General features: G+C 34.1%; 1 pseudogene; it reads right to left on the bottom strand.

The window, feature by feature from the left end:
• The window catches only part of LOC149543630 (uncharacterized), a 182,661-nt pseudogene extending 168,840 nt beyond the window's left edge, over positions 1–13,821 (bottom strand).
• Positions 13,822–14,543: the final 722 nt, after the last annotated feature.

Below are 14,543 nucleotides of genomic sequence, written 5' to 3'. Positions count from 1 at the left end.
TTGTCACCTTGTTAGAGGATTTACAAAATGGTTGTTAAACCAACTCTGTAAAGAGATTCTGAATTCATTGTTACAATGATTAGAAAGCAACAATGAAATGACCTGAATGATATGCAACTTATCTTTTACTGATTATAGATCAAATACAACTTTGTAGCTCCTCCAGGATATCTAATCCTTCATCAAAATTTGCTCATTATTCGCTTATTCCTTTCTCATCCATACACTCGCTCTTCCACTCACTTTTTCACACTTATTTCTTATTCCATAACTTGAACATCTATATATACCTTTCAAATTTATTAAGTCGGCTCAAATATAAGTTACAACAACTAAAAAAATTTGTCAGCTACATTTATTCCATGAAACAATTGAGCTTAATATCAAAACTATAAAATCCTTCGCTGGCCAACTCAGCTCAGTAACCATCACTCTAGAATGGTTTCTTAGTGTTAACCAAGTGAATCTCGATAAACACTACAAACCCTACAAAAGTCCTTTGGGGACCAAGTGAACTCAGTTAGCACTGACCTTCCTTCGATGACCTTGTGAGCTCAGTAGAAGTTAACTTTCTGTCACATTTCCTTTGATAACCGAGTGAGCTCAATAGATACTAAATTTCTTCCACATTCCTTTGATGGCCAAGTGAGCTCGATAGATACTAACTTTCTTCCACATTCCCTTTGATGACCGAGTGAGCTCGGTAGATACTTTCTTTTGCAGACCTTTAGAGCTTGGTAGACTCTGTCTGATGACAGATATGACATTTGTGTAACATCAAAGACAACACTCAATTAACAATTGTATCCAATAGTGTTTACTATGAGCTTTTGTTATAGGACTTGTTTAATTTAATAGTCCTTAGGAGTCAAATATTTTGTCTTAGCATGTGGAGGAGGAATGGCTATATGAGCAAGTAAGTCCTTATCTTTATTCTTCATTATGAATGTCAATTGTTGTGCATCACCCATAGGTGGCTAAGGTCTCTTGATGAATTCTACTTGTGCATCTAGACTCTCCTCTTCATTTAGGTTTAGCATCTCTTTTGTCAAACCATAACCTCCCTCTTTAGCTAGGCCAGTGCAGTGCCCATAGGACATATGTATTTTGCTAAAGAGGAGATTTTTCTTACAGGCAACCCTTTTCCCTTATCCCTCATTTCTAGAGTTTTCTCCTTTAGAGAGAGATGTAGATTTAATGTCCCTATATCTATAGTATCCAAAGTCCTTGCCTCTATATCTTGAGAATTTTTTTGAGGTTCTTTAGGTATCTATATTTCCTTTGATACTTCATTAGTTGGCCTGTGTTCAAGTTCTTCTTCATGCCCTTCTAATTCTTCTTTGGTAACAAGAGCAAGAGGAGTGACCAAGCCTTTGTCCAAAAAAGAAAAATCCTAAATTGATGGCGATGAGGTATGTAGAGATCATTGTGGTAGAGGTGGCATTTGCTTCCAATCCTCTCCCAAAGGTTGGTTAATTGGTGTGTCTCATATTTTATCACCCACCAATTTAGTTCCCATCGATATAAAGTCAAAATTAGATATTTGAAAATATCTATTCCCTACCCCTCTTGCTCATCCATCCACTATTTTTTCTCATCCTTTGAAGTTGTAATCTCAATAGGTTGCCTAGGAATAGATGGTGGTGTAATGCTAGAGTTTCTCCGTTTCTCTTCCTAGGTAGCACTAGCCAAGTGTGTCATTTGATTCAAAGGGATGTTGTGTTCTTCATCTCCTTCATCAACCTCAAGGATGGTTCTCATGAAAAGAGGAATAGGTATAACCTTTTTATGTATCTTTTATCTTTTAGTCCTTTTGAAAGTAGGTCCAACCCTAGATTTGTTAGTAGGTTAAGGAGAGGCTTGTTCCTCTTGTATAGGTGGTGACACCACTTGTCTTTCCTACTCTGATTCTTTTTCTTGTTCTTGTTCCTATTATGACTAAGGCACTTGTCAAGTATCCTGAGCTTGTGTTGCTTCTTCATTTTGAGGCGCTTGATTTTCAGGTGCTTGAGCTACCTCTTGAGGTTGAGGTTCTTCAACTTTGGGCTTAGTTTTCTTTAGCAAATCTATTTTCCTCTTATTTTTCTCTTTCTCTACCCTAAAGTACCCAACATCCCTATCATATTTTTATACCATCTCTAGCCTAACTGGAGATTGGGCAAGGATTGTTAGCACTATAAATTTTTAACCTTCACCCTTTATTGGGCGTGTTGTGGCTTGAAAGGTGATAGTCCATGTAACCGGGTCAAGGGTAAAAGGATTCTTAATCTAGTCCCTTGTCACCTAAATTATATACCTAGTCCTGTGGTTTATATCTACATTTTAATCCTATCAATCTCCACATTCATGATTGGCCTATCAAATATCTTGTCACAATTGTACAAGGGATCTAAGACATTTTGAGTGTCTTGTTAGATAACCTTCACTAGACCTTTATTTTCAAGGCACTTCCTACTTAATATAGAGTCATCCTACAATAATCCCTTATTTGGATATCATATTCATCTATTGCATTCATGTAATAATCTTCTACTATATCTTCATGAACAAATTGATTTCTTGCTAGATGTTGTACTTTTTTGATATTATCATAATAAGGGTGAGGGGAGTTGCAATCCTCCAAGGGATATTGATCTAATTCTATGTCAAAGATCATGATATCATAATTCTATTTTACTTCAAAAGGACCTATGGTAATGGGTCATACCTATGTCTTCTTATGTTGTTTCCTCACTCTATCATATGCAAATGTGAGCTCTCTTTGAATCTCTAACAAGATGAGCCTATCTAATGGATATCTTTGATTTTTTTTGGATTCATGATTGTACCATCTACCATTAGGTATGTGAATTTCTTGAACTAGATGTACTAGTGCTAATTTTTGCAATCCTTGCTCCTACTTCTACTTATATCCTTTTTCCTTGCTTTGATCTAAGAGCTTGTTCTTTACCAATTGGGGGTATACCATAAGGCCATGCATCAACATCCTACATGCTTCCCCTCTTGAACAGTCCTAGTTAGTCAGTTATCCTTGCTGCTAGTAAATACACCGAGTATGATGTCATTTAAAACTTGGGTAGTATTATGGCCCAATCAATTGGGAGTTTCAAGTCTATTCTGATGGTCTCTATGAAATGTATGATCCAAATTTTAAGATTCCTAGCCATTATTAGACACATGAACCTGCTCAAAAGTACAATGGATTATATGATGTCATCCTTCATATATCCTCTAGTAATATCTACCTTTCCTGCTCTACATTCTAAGGGTGTCCTATCAATAAAAATGATGATTGTATGATCTATATAGCCTTCCTTTCATTATCCCTATACCATATTTCTTCTAATGATAGGTTATCTTCCCATTTTGATCAACTCTTGAGAGATCAAAATCTTTCTCAATGTTCATTATTCTTAGGTCTAAGATGATCTCCCTTGTAATTACAAGCTCTAAGGTTGTACTGATGTTAGATGTAATGCTGCATTGACCAACCTTGATTTGATAAGTGTGAAGACCATCAAGGACCTCTCTTTAGGGTTATTTTAAAGTACCAAGAATGTGTTCCATCTATATGTCCCAACTCAATATCTCTAATCTCTAAATGTTGATCTTGAAAGCATGATTTCTTCAATGCACCTTTAAACTTGAAGACAATAGGTTTTAGAGAAATCTTCTCTACAAGTGAGGGTGATGAGGAAGTCATTTTATCTACACAAAACATAAAAAAACATTAGTCTAAAAAGTTGAAAGTCAAACCCCAAACAAACCTTAACTACTAAAAAACCAGACCTAGAACACCCAAACATAGCAAAACCACTTCAAACATCCTTCTTTAGCTCTGTTATGTAGTTTATGCTGGAAATATAAATGGAGAAAATGAGATGCAAATTAGTTACCAAAAAAAAAAGTCCAGAGATCCCTTAGATGCCTTAAATAACTTGTTACTACTGTCATTTGGTAGCCACACAAAGAAATGTTGTAACTTGGTAAATTAACTTGTTACTAATCTTTAAGCATTCACAATTATTAACATGCATGCAAAAGTAAATAACGTGAACACAAGAGACACCAGATTTAACATGGAAACCCAATATGGGAAAAACCACCAAGTGACTAGCTACCAATTTTCATTCTTCTAAAGTGAGCCCTATTAGGAGCCAACCCTATTGAAGGTTACAAAACACATTGTTAGTGCGACCTAGTTAGAGGCTTTAATCACCTTGTTAGGAGTGTCCTTGCTAGAGTTTTTTAGAACAATTTAGTACAACTATCCACCTTGTTAGAGGATTTACAAAATGGTTGCTAGACAAACTCTGTTAAGAGATTTTTGAATCACTACTACAAGGGTTAGAAAGTAACAATGAAATCAAATAAATAAGATGCAGCTAAATTTTCTGATTACAGATCTCTTTTCTGCACCATTAGACCCTACTTGATCAAATATAGCTTTACTTCTCCTTAATGAACTCTAATCATGCTTCAAAATTCACTCTCACAATAATTAGTCCACCTTCACATTCATGTCACATCAAATTCATCACACTTAAAATTCACAACTTGACCTGTCATATATAATATTCAGATTATCAAGTTGGCTTAATTAGAAGTTATAATCACCTATAATCATTACCATATTTGGCTGGAAATAATACTTAAAATAATTAAGAATTAAATCATAAATTAATAAATTCCTTTATTGGTCGACCCTACTCGGTAACCACTATTTCAAAAACAATTTTCTTAGTTAACTAGCTCAACTCAGTTAATACTGCAAATTCTATAAAATCCTTTGGCTATTGAGTGAACTCAGTAAGAATTGAATTTCCTTTGCTAACCATGAGAGCTCAATAACAACTAAATTTCCTTCACTGACCATGAGAGTTCAGCAAGAACTATTTTCTGCCACATTTTCCTTTGATGATCGAGTGAGCTTGGTAGACATTGAATTTCCTTCACTAACCTTGAAAGCTCAAAAAAAACTTTCTGCACAAGGTAAAGTATAAGAATTCTCAGTAGACAGTGTAAATCTTCTTGTAAACCAATCAAGATCTGTAAGTGCTAACAAATGACTTGTATGACATTTGTGTAACATCAAAGACAACACACAATTGGATAATTGTATCCAACAACCTCTCCCTTTGGCATTTATGGCAACACAACATGTCATAGCATAATGAAATTTGAGAATAAGACTTTCTCTAGTAGAAGGTTTTCTCCCTCTAGAATTTTACACTTCAATTATCTATAGGAAAACTCTCCTTCTTTCATAGTAATCTCTCCCTCTTGCATAAACTCTCTTTGAAAATTTTAGAAAGGTATGATAGTAAACTCTCCCTCTTTGACAACACCTACCAAAGACAACACAACTCAAATGAATTTCAATGTACCTTAAGTACTAATTCATATACAATACCTTCATTACTTTGCTACATCAACTGATAGATCTTCAACTCTATTCCTATTGATACATCACTAAAACTATATTTTAGTGAGATTCAAATAGGGAATGACCCATAACTTACCTCTTAGATACAAACATGCATCCTTAGATAAAGTATTTGTGAATATGTCAGAAATCTCTTCCTTTGTATGGGCATATTCCAATCTGATTTCCTTATCCTTCACCATTTCTTTGATAAAGTGATACTCTATAGCAATATGCTTGGCTTTGGAATGCATCACTGGATTATTTGAAATGTTAAATGCACTTGTATTATCACAAAACATAACAATAGGTTCTTTGATTTCTTCCTTCATACCTTACAATAACTGTTTGAACTAAACAATATTAGAATAGTTACTACTGCTACAACATACTCTGCTTCTACTATGGACTAGGATGCACAATTTTTCTTTTTACTTGTCCAAAAAACCAACCTCCTTCCAAGAAAGAAAGGTCATCCACTTGTACTCCTTCTATCATCAACATTTCTTTCCCAATCTACATCATTAAACACTTTTAAATCCAAATTTCCTACAAGTTTATACCATAATCCATAATCTTGAGTGCCTTTCTAGTATCTCATGATCCTTTTGATTGCCACCATGTGATTTTTACTTGGTTTTTCTGAAAATCTTTCTACAATACCAACTGTAAGGCCAATATCAGGTCTTATATACACTACACACTACAACTTTCCAATCATAGATTTATACAATGTCTAATCCACTTCCTTTGATTCATCATCCTGGGTAAGTTTCAATCCAGTACACATAGCAGTCCCAACTAGTTTACAGTCTTCCATACAAAACTTTTTTAGTATCTCCTTGATGTATTTTGATTGAGTGATGTAAATACCATTCTTATTCTATTGAATTTGAAGACCAACAAAGAATTTGACCTCACCAAACATTAACATTTCAAATTCCTTGTTCATTTTCTCTGAGAATTCTTTACATTGATCATCATTTTCGGTAAACAAGGTATCATCAAAAAATATTTGTGCCAATATAGTTTTATTATCTGGTCCTTCCTTGATATACAAACTACTATTATCATTAGTCCTTTGAAAACCAATTTGAATAGGATTAGTTATGCAATCTTTCATACCATGCTCTAGGGGCTTGTTTTAGACCATACAATGCTTTATGTAATTTTTAGACTATGCCCTTCTTATCTGGATCAACAAAACCTTTATGCTATTCAATGTAAACCTCTTCATCCAGTATCCCTTTGAGAAATGTTGACTTGACATCCATCTGATAAACCTTGAATCCTTTGTATGTAGCATATGCTAGTAAGGTCCTGACACCTTACAATCTTGCAATAGGTGCAAAAGATTCTCCATAGTCCATTCCTTCTTCTTGAGAGTATGCTTTGCATACCTGTCTAGCTTTGTTTCTTGACACCTTACCATCTTCATTTAACTTGTTTCTGAATACCCACTTAGTTCCAATCACATTTTTGTCCTTAGGCCTAGGTACAAGAGTCCATGTTTTGTTTTTATCTATCTGCTCTATTTCTTCATTCATAGCCTCAATCAAATTTTTATTTTCTAATGCATCTTTGACACCTCTAGGTTCAAAATCAGCAAGTAAACAAGTACCTTTCAACTTACTTCTTGTCATAGTTCCTTCAGATTTATCTCCAATGATCTAATTTGGTGCACGATGTCTCTTGACATACTTAGGTAATATAGGTTCTTTCCCTTTTGAATGCTTTACATTCTTACCCTCTTGCAGTTCAACTTCAAGTTCTAGTTATTCTTTCTACTGCATAGGTCCTTCAGGCTCAATAGGCATTGACTCAATAGCATCAAAATGTGACTCAAGTTCCTGTAGCTCGGTTTGAACTTCTCACAACTTGGTTACTGAAGACTCTAGAGTAGAAGATTTATGATTGATAGGTGTACCTAGCACTATATTAGGTTTAGTGAAAATAAATCTCCTATAGTCTTCTAGTTCGCTTTTGCTTTCTTCTTTAGTTGTTTTGGCAAACTCATCAACTTTCACATGTACACTTTCTATGACTTTGTAAGTAGAGAAATTCAAACATCTATATGCTTTACCCTTGCAAGAATATTCCAAAAATATTCCTTCATTGCCGTTCACATCAAACTTACCTTATATAGATTCTTTCAAAATGTAACATTTTCTTCCAAATACTTTTAGGTAACTTACATTGGGTTTGTATCTATACCATCACTCATAGGGGGTTTTTAATGAGTCATTCTTTAGTTGTACTTGGTTCAAGGTATGAACTATAGTGTTGATAGCTTCCTTCTAGTATTTGATAGCAATGCTCTTTTAAATCATTAGGATTCTTGCATATTCCATGATAGATGTGTTCCTTCTTTAAGCTATTCCATTTTTCTCAGGAGCTCTAGGAGTTGATACCTATCTTTTGATTCCTCTTTCAATACAAAAGTTATTGAATTCATGTGAAATGAGTTCACTACCTTTGTTCGACCTCAAGCATTTTAGTATTTTGACTATTTCCTTCTCTACTCTAGCCAAATACCATTTGAACTTCTCTAACGCTTCTAATTTCTCTCTTAGGTACATGGAAGTCATCATTCTTGAGTAATCATCAACAAAAAGAGTGAAGAATTTTTCACTAGTATATCTTTCAATTCCAAAGGTCCACACAAATTAGTATGCACAATTTCTAAAACTTCTTTAGACTAATAGTTCTTACTTTTAAAACTAGTCCTTCCCATCTTGCTAATTTGACAATTCTTGCATAGACCAACCTTAGGTTTCTTTATGTTAAGAATGCCTCTTACTTTCTTGAATTTACTTATTTTCACCAAGTTATCAAAGTTCACATGACACAACCTCCTATTTCATAATCAACTTTCTTAAACTTGAGCAATAAAGCACGAACATTCACCAAGTTCAAGATAAAACAAGTTACCTCTTGTTTGAGTGCCTAATCCAATCAGCTTTCCTTTGTCATCCAATAGTCTTACTTTTCCATGGATGAATTCAACTTTGAATCTATTATTGAGTATCTTTGCCACACTCAATAGATTGTGGTTAAGTCCTTCTACCCTATATGCATTATCACATACAAGTTCTTTGGTTAGTGAGATTCTTCCTCTTCCTTTTATGCAACAAGGTTCATTATTACCAAACCTCACACTGCCACCATCATAGTCTTCAAAATGTTCAACCTTAGTTTTATCACTAGTTATATATGAGAACAACCATTATCTATAATCCATGCATTTTTTTTTCTCACATGAGAAATAAGTGCCATTTCTTCATCATTATTAGACTCATCCTTTATAGCAATGTAAACAATTTCTTCTTCTTCTTCTTCATTAGAATCATAAGAATTCTTAGCCATGAAACATGTTTTCTTACCTTTGTCCTTAAATGATTTGAAGTCTTTCTTGCCATTGCACTTGTGACCTTTCTTCTCATCCTTTTTCTGCTTATTTGGGCACCTAGCTACAATATGTCCAATTTATTCACAAGAAAAATAGATTAGAGATACCTTAGCTTTGTATTTCCCTTTGCCTCTTGAATATTTCCTTGCTAGCAGAGCTTTAACCACCTCAAGATCACTATTTGAACTCTATTCTAATTCTTCTTCACTATCTGTTTGAGAATCCTTTATCTTCTTTCCTTTCTCCTTTAGTGAAAGCTTAGCTTCAAATGTTGATTCAATGTTTTTGGTAGTGGGAACATAATTTTCATAGTTATCTAGCTCAAATGCAATAAATCTTCCAACTATGGCCTCTAAATTTATCTTATGATTTGCTTCACATCTTCTTTCTTGAATTGCAGAAACTCTGATGGCATAAATGGGAAATAGTGTTCTAATAACTTTACTTTTAATTGTTTCCTCCTTGATATCTCCTCTAAAAGCTTTGATTGGATTAACACTTTCTTTACCTCTTTTAACATATTTTGTAATGTTTTCATCTTCTCTCATCCTCATTTGATCAAATTGACCACTTAAAATTTCTACTTTGGCTATTCTCACATTATCATCACCTCCGTAGATTTATTTCAGCTTGTTCCACATTTTAAGAGCAATTTTTCAATCCTTGATATCATCAAATTATCAATATCTTAGAGTAGATGCAATATCTATCATCATGTTGTTGTGAGTCTTCTTTTTAACAATATCAATGATAGATAATGTGCTAGTAGGTTCTATATATTTTGCATCAAAGTACTTCATCCTTATATCACCAATAGAAGCTAGATGAAGTCTCATTAGTCCCTACCATGCTGAGAAGTTGTCCCTATTAAGTCTTGGAATTTCCTTCTTATAATACATCCTGATCTTTAGCTTAAATCCTTGAAATCTTTTCCTACAAACACTAAAAGCTTTGATACCAATTTTTTGAGATATAAATGGAGTAACTAAGAGGAGGGTGAATCAATTACCACAAAAAAAAATCCACAGATCCCTTAGATGCCTTAAATAACTTGTTATTGCTATCATTTAGTAGCCACACAGATAAATGCTATAACTCGGTAGATTAACTTGTTACTGATCTTTAAGCATTCATAATTGTTAACACGCATACAAAAGTAAATAACATAAACATAAGAGGCACTATATTTAACATGAAAACCCAATATGGGAAAAACCACCAAGTAATTAGCTACCAATTTTCACTCTTCTGAAGTGAGCCCTATTAGGAGCCAACCCTATTAAAGGTTACAAAACACACTATTAGGTGTGACCTAGTTAGAGGATTTAATCACCTAGTTAGGAGTGGCCTTGGTAGAGGTCTTTAGAACAATTCAGTAGAACTATCCACCTTGTTAGAGGATTTACAAAATGGCTATTAGACCTACTTTGTTAAGAGATTTTGGAATCACTACTACAATGGTTAGAAATTAACAATGAAATAACCTGAATAAGATGCAACTGAATTTTTTGATTACAGATCTCTTTTCTGCACCATTAGATCCTCCTTGATCAAAAATAGCTTTGCTACTCCATAATGATCTCTGATCATCCTTCAAAATTCACTCTCAAAATTATCAATCCACCTTCACATTCATATCACATCAAATTCATCACACTTAAAATTCACAACTTGACCTCTCATATATACCATTCAGATTATCAAGTTGGATTAGTTACAAGTTACAATCATATATAATCATTACCATAGCCGACTAGAAATAATACTTAAAAGAATTAAGCATTAAACCATAAATTAATAAATTCCTTTACTGGTTGACCCTGCTCGATAAACACTGCTTTAGAAACAATTTCGTGAGTTAACCATCTCAACTTGGTTAACACTACAAATTTTGTGAAATCCTTTGGCTATCAAGTGAACTTGGTAAGAATTGAATTTCCTTTGAGTACCATGAGAGCTTGGTAAGAACTAAATTTCCTTCGCTAACCATGAGAGCTCAGTAAGCACCATGTTCTACCACATTTTCCTTTGATGACTGAGTGAGCTCAGTAGACACTAAATTTCCTTCACTAACCTTGAAGGCTTGATAACAACTATTTGCACAATGTAAAATTTGAGAGTGCTCGGTAGACACTATAAATATTCTTGTAAATCAACTGAACTTGGTAACTACTAATAGTTGACTTGTATGACATTTGTGTAACATCAAAGACAACACACAATTGGATAATTGTATCCACTAGTTTAGCACACCATGTTTACCTTGATAGGTATGCTTGGTGTGTTGAATAACCCTTGGGAGGTTATTTAGTGTGCAATTGCATACCTACATAGGTGTGCACCCTTTTGGAGTGTGCATGTGCGCTATTGCACACATCCATCTTTCATATGCAAAGAGGGGGGCTAAATAGTTAATTAATCCAATTTTTTTTTTAAAGTTAATTAATTACATTTTTTATCACAAAGCTACACTAAATAGGTTATCAAGTTATTCCATATTTAATTGGCATCATTTTAATCTCCTACGTGCATTGGTTTCATCATTTGCAGAAAGATTGTCAATTACCTAATACTTTATTTCCATAATTTAAGAAAACATCAAATATTTCTTGTAACATTATTTACAATAATAGTTTTGTCTCTACAAAACCTTCCAATCTTATTATCTTGACAATACGATTTATTAACAACATAATGAAATATTAAATTAAGTAATATACTATTCATAACTACAAGACACAACCAATATTCTATCATATATAAATCTAACATTTAAACATAATCCTATGACAACTTTTTAAATATAATCTTCTTCTTTGAATACCATAACCATATTTATAATTAAAAGAAAAATTAACAATAATACTACTAATTGAAAATCATTCAACTACTAATTACACCTATCTAACACCTAGCACTATACACTTACTAACCTCTAAACATTTCCATTAATTAATTAGATGAAAACATCCAATTTTATAAAACCCATTCCAATCACAAAAGATCACCTAATGCTATGTTAACACCCAACATAATAATTAAATTCCAAACACATTAGTATTTCTTAATCACATACTAGTCCTAACTAACCAATTGACTTATCCTAACAAATACACCATTCTCATTTTAATAATTTACTATCTAAAATGAGATTCACATTTATAACTTTATTAAACTAAAACTAAACTAGTACTAATTAATACTAACTATCAAATAATTCTAAAATAATCCCACATACTAATCCTATCCTTACATTCCACACACTCTAAATACACCTACCACTAAGTATGATGGCTCCCAACACCCTTGCATACGGTCCTATACCTACAACTTGTAGTCAATGGTGTAGATCTTGTTTCCACTAAAGTGGTACACATGGCATCATGGAAGGGCTTTGTTTTAAAGCCTTAAAATTTCCTTGAGTATGATTGGAGGAAAGGTGTTTACACTCCAACCCATGCAACAAAATATATTAAACTTGGCAAGGGTAATGTACCCAATCAAAACACTTTCATGGAAAGGGTGGTGCAAGTTCCCAAGCATTGGTGGATGCATGAGAAGATTGGGGTAGGTTTGAAAAGTAAGTTTGAATTTTTTAAATGCAGATTTAATGTTTTACTAACACCTTTCAACTTTGCTTCCATCTTTCTCAAAAGGTTGCCTCCAATTAAAAAATCATGGAAAGACAAGATGGGGGGGTGACATCAACATAGGTAGACACATAGATAAGGAGAGTTAGGATTTAAAGTTTAGTGGATGACTTGGAGTCAAAGTTAAAAGTAAAGTTTTATAGTATTATAGGTGGGGTGGTATAAGGTATGGGTAATCACTTGATTTTCTTTTTCATTTTAATTCCTTTTGTAATTACATAATCCTTTATAAAATGGTGTCAAAGATTTGAAAATGAATCATTTTTAGAATATTCTCTATTAACAAAGAGAATTAAAATTTTACATACAAAAGCTAGAGAGCATTTTTTCTCTTAAAAGGGATGAAATTATTCAAGGTTTATTTTCCTTCTCCAAGAGTTGGGTTTTTTTTTAATAGATGTTTTAACATGGCATAAGGAGGATAATGTTTTTTTCATTTCATGGATGGATTAAATGCATAGTATTTGATGTTATATTATGCATTCAAATAGGAGTATTTTTTTTCAATAGTTACTAACAATGCAAAATAAATTAACATTCATTTAAATTGAATTTCCTCTAACATATAATCATAAATGAATTGAATAGCTTTACATAACATCATTTTATATAGTTTTAATTGATCATTTGCATATGGAATGACTTTTTAGGAGTATAAGGAATGTCATAAGAAATGAAGTGCTTCTTTTTTTTCTAAACATAATTGGTCTAGAAATTTTTTTTTTGATGAATAGTCCTTTTCAATTAATAAAATTTACTAAGATTAGAATTCACAAAAAAAGGCCGGGGGATACAGGATTACCCCGCGAATGAGTTCAGTCGGCCGAAGCCGGAGCAAACAACATGGCCGCAGCTAGCGACTATAAACTATTCATCAAAAAAAATATTAAAAACAACCTCATGCTACCAAGGCGGTACTAGAAGAGGGAGGAGGATCATCTTTATCAGGAAATCCCCATGCATCAGTGGGATTGTGAGGTGGACTAGGAACAGTCCAGCCGTTAGTAGCATCCGCAGGATCTGGGGTAGTTGCAGTCTCCGCATCCTTCTTCTCTGTCCGTGGAGGACAAATTGCCAAGGCCAGTCAAGGAAACTTGCCAGACTGCACCCGTCTAGGGGGAGGAGCTAGAGACCAGCCAGAAGCCTGCCCAGGGGGGGAGTCAAGGACTACCTAGAACCACCACGTGGTGGGGAAGTGGAGCGGCGCCTCCAACCACCATAACCACCACTGGGAGAGTGATGGTGGGGACACTGGGAGCGCAACGTGTGTGAATGGTGGCCAAAGGACTAGCATCTAGAACGGAGACCACGGGATGAGGAAGCATCAGCTGAGGCATCTAGAGGCACTCTTGTAATGGTACAAGGAGCATTACCCTAGTGGTTTAACAATTCTTGTAAGTGGGCAACCTCCAGTGCAACTTTATTAGCTTGTACCTATATCTGCATAATGATATTGTTACAAATGCATGCCTTAGTGTACATTGCAATGTTAACATCAAAAAAACTGTGAGTGAATAAAACTGCATTCCTATCTTTCCATAGAGAAAACAAAATTTCCATCCTGAAGGTATGCTAAATCTAGGAAAACTTCTGAGGAAATCTGGGGGAATCACCCAGAAGGATCATGTGCCATGAAAAAGGTTTGGGCCTGAAAGGCTTGAAAAAATCATGAATCCATACCAATAATTCTGAGCACATTTGCAAAACCAAAAAGTATACAAAAAGGACTCAGGTTGGCCACATAAAGGGCATCTGGGGTCAGGCACCCCAATGTGCTTGAGCTAAGGCCCCAGGGGAAGACCTTGGAAAGCAAGGCACCAAGCAAAGTGAGCAATCTTAGGTTCTGTAATGGAAGACCAAATGGTGTCAAACCATTTTCTCCATTGAGAATTGGTCTAGAAATTTCATATATATATAAAATTCAAAAACCTAATTCAAGGAATCAATTGCGAAATAATTAGGGAAGAAAATGCGATATCATTTTCATCACAAATATAATTTTAACAATGAATTATACATCAGGATCATTTTCCTGAGGAGAAGTCTCCATAACATTGGA

This window comes from Cupressus sempervirens, chromosome 8 (genome assembly GCF_028749045.1).
Source record: "Cupressus sempervirens isolate cs-2001-9-10 chromosome 8, ASM2874904v1, whole genome shotgun sequence".
In the NCBI taxonomy this organism is placed as follows: domain Eukaryota; kingdom Viridiplantae; phylum Streptophyta; class Pinopsida; order Cupressales; family Cupressaceae; genus Cupressus; species Cupressus sempervirens.
Note: the sequence above shows the minus strand (reverse complement) of the source record. Positions and strands in the feature narration are given on the sequence as shown.